General features: G+C 40.8%; 1 non-coding gene across 1 annotated transcript; it reads right to left on the bottom strand.

Moving 5' to 3' along the window:
• Positions 1-3410: 3410 nt before the first annotated feature.
• Positions 3411-3616, bottom strand: LOC135054296 (small nucleolar RNA snR82). Its single transcript, XR_010243490.1, has one exon. It is a non-coding gene; the product is annotated as a small nucleolar RNA snR82 (small nucleolar RNA).

The raw sequence follows: 3616 nt of genomic DNA, 5'->3' as shown, positions 1-3616 counted from the left end.
AGATAAAGACCATGGGGGTCATTCCAACCCGATCGCTCACTGCAGTTTATTGCAGCGCAGCGATCGGGTCAGATCTGCACATGCGCCGGCGCCGCAGTGTACCGGCGCATGCTGGAGGGCCGAAGGCCGTTGCTCCCTAGCGATCACCTCTGCCTGATTGACAGGCAGAGGCGTTTGCTGGGCGGGAGGGGGCTGAATGATAGCATTAAGCCGCCATTTAGGGGGTGCATCCGGCCAATGCAGGTGTGGCTGGACGGTTGGGGGGGTGGGCCACGGTGGCTGCGTGATGTCACACGCAGTCACTGCTACCCGGGCAGCGAAGAGGTTCTCCCAGCCAGCCGCAGGAGCTGCGCTGGCCAGGAGTTACTCCTCAAACGCAAAAGCATCGCTGCTGTGCGATGCTTTTGAACTTCTGCGGGGGGCCGGCACTGACATGTGGGGCGGACCAGCCCTGTGCTGGGCATCCCCCCACATGTCTGAGTGCCTGATCGTAACTGTGCAAAATTTAGCACAGCTACGATCAACTCGGAATGACCCCCCATGTCTCTAATGACTGGATGATCAGTTAATTGACCCAGGACCCATACCAGGACTGCCCACATAACTGCTAGCCAAAAGTACATACTGTACTCTAATTTCCCCTGTGTAATAGCTCTATGAAATATGCAGTGTTCACATGAATCTCTGTTATTATAACTATAATTTGAGTATAAACAAGGTGGTTTTGTGATGTGTGATACTGTAGCTTAGATACCTTATGTCTCTCAAGTCATACAGTACATCCTAGTGACTCCAAAAGCACTACAAACCTGACAGACTAAAGGTACATTCCTATAATTTGGAAAGCTCCCAACTGTTATAAAAATATAAATTTTAATCAAAAACAGAAAATATGGTGTTTTTTTATTTATGTTTATATGTAGTCCATACCTGGTGTGTAGACTGCTGAGTACTTGCCCCTGCTGTGTTTGGTGCAAGCTACACAGCTCCAAGTAATCTATATGCAAGCAAATACCAAAAGGCTATGTCAATGCCTTCCTGTCAAGTAATTGCCTTTTCCTGCTCATGAGTCATCATTAGTGAAGTACATTTTAATTGAAGTATACAGGACCACCTCATGGCTTCCTTATTAAGATTGCCATTCTAATGAAAAACTTTCCATGTTTTTTTTACCACACCTCTCTCTCTCCCTCTCCCCTACCCATATATATATATATATATATATATATATACACATATAATATCTATCAAACTACAAAGGGTCCCAATGAACTTAATCAGAATATACAGTATACTGAAAGTTAATCTTTCCTACTAAATATTATTTTTTAGCTGCATCTCTTGATCTGAACCTACCAATCCAGGTTCCAAACAACAGTATCTTTTTGGAATATTAATTAAAAGGATGCTGTGACAGGACTAATGTAATCACTGTCTCATAATTAAAAACATCCTGATACCATTATCACTTTAAGTTGTTGATATACCACCAAATTATATACCCCATTATGTAGTATTATGCTTTAATTCATACACAACATTTAATAAAATCCAATCATAATACAAACATGTAAAATATATTTTTTCAAACCAAAAATAACCTATTTTGCAATACACAGTAAACAGTGTTAGAAATGTTGGAAGTCAAATGCCACCTTTTTCTGTCAAGTTGCAATAGAACCTTTCTTGTTCCCGTCCTGATTGGAACTTGTACTACTGTATCAAGCCACAGCCCATATCTTCTGCATTGTCCAGCCATTGCTAGGCATTTGGGAGGCTTGCAAACTTCCGCTCCCCGCTGCTGGCTCCATGGCAACTTGGACACTGAGCCGATGCAGTGGTCGAGGTTGCTAGAAGGCAGAGATGCCAGCTTCTGTGAGTTGCCTGGATACACTGACACCAGGCACTCACTGGAAGCTTGTAGGACATGCAGCAGCTGTAAGGGATTTTTAATTAGGGGAGGCTTGGCTGTGCAGCATTTCTGATTGGTTCATGTCCATTCATGCACCCTTTATACTCTTTGCCTGCCTCTCACTCCTTGCTGGTCATAGTTCCTGGTTACAGCAGGAGCCCTTGCCTTTTGGTTCTAGCTCTAGCCTGTGGATACCGTTGGTTACCTTATTATCTTCCTCTGCAGAGTTCCTGTGTCCAGCCCAGTGTCAGTTTAATTATCTATCACATTGTTTTTTCGTTATTTCTGTTACCCTTCGTCTATTTACCACAGAGTTCTGTGTGTTTTCTGTGTTCAGTTTCTCTTGCATATCTTCAGTACTCCCACTACCAGTAGCTCCACCTGTTGGTATAGAGGTTTCAGTGTTTTTGTACTCTCATTTTCTCATTTACACTCCAGTGCATATTATACAGATGGAGTCTCGCTCATCTATACTGGCTGATGTGTTAGTCGCGATCACAGATATGCAGCATGCCTGGGTGCAAGGAGGCTGGCCTAGTCGTAGGGAGGCGCACAGAGCATTTGGCATTACCTTTGAGTGTAATACCTGCAATAATGCACCAGATGTTGCATTTTAAAATCACCATTGCACATGCATGTGGTCTCCATTAAAATACAACACAGAACTGCAGCGCAAGAACTACTTTACTGGAGCATCTCATTACGCTACAGTATGTGACAGAATTCATATACACTGTGGCAATGAGGTCCTGTAAACAAACCAATAAATAAAAGTAGTACAGTAAATACAGATGCAAACGAATGTGATAAAGCTGCAGTATAGTCCATTGTTGTTAGGAATACTGTATGTGAGTGTCCAAGTCCCACAGACAAACCAACAAATAAAATGAATAGTGTATACAGACGCAAACGAACGTGTTACAGCTATGGTCCATTGATGTTAGGGATATGTGAGCATCCACATCCTATAGCCATTACATACAATAAAAATACTGAATGCCATTTTATTTTCACAATTTTAGCCTAAGTTTCTATTTTTAAACATACCATTATATGCAGTCTATACATTGTAGACAAATATTAACTAATAGTCATAATGAAACTTGTCACTTGGTGGGAAATAATCATATCACAATTTTTTGACATCGTTATAGCCAGCTGTAACAGCTAGAAAAGGAAAGATATCAAGGAGAGAACAAATGTGTCTGTGAACAAATAATTAGTATCATGTTTCCAAGGAGTCTTGAAATATGTCATTTTAGATAGCTGGCCAGCATGAGAGCAAGTAGCATTAACAAAAATATTTTAGTGACTGTCACTTTGAGTGTTGTTGGAGAAATTGTACTTTGTAACAGTAAGAAAAGAAAAAGATGGTTAGCCGTATTTAATAATGGTGGATATTTTTCAAATTGTTTTGTTTTTATAGAAAAACAAACCTTGCCAATTTTGACCTAACACACCTTTATGTATTTATTGTGTATACAATAACTATACTTTATAATTTTATAATATATATATAGACATCGATGATAGGCGGCACTCTAAGACTTTTTCTTATGTGAAAAAAAGTGTTTTATCAGGTTGACATTTTGGGGTACATGACCCCGACATCAGGATGACATCCTGATGACGGGGTCATGTACTCCGAAACGTTAACCTAATAAAACACTTTTTTTTACATAAGAAAAAGTCTTGGAGTGCCGC

This window comes from Pseudophryne corroboree, chromosome 2 (assembly GCF_028390025.1).
Source record: "Pseudophryne corroboree isolate aPseCor3 chromosome 2, aPseCor3.hap2, whole genome shotgun sequence".
NCBI lineage: Eukaryota > Metazoa > Chordata > Amphibia > Anura > Myobatrachidae > Pseudophryne > Pseudophryne corroboree.
Note: the sequence above shows the minus strand (reverse complement) of the source record. Positions and strands in the feature narration are given on the sequence as shown.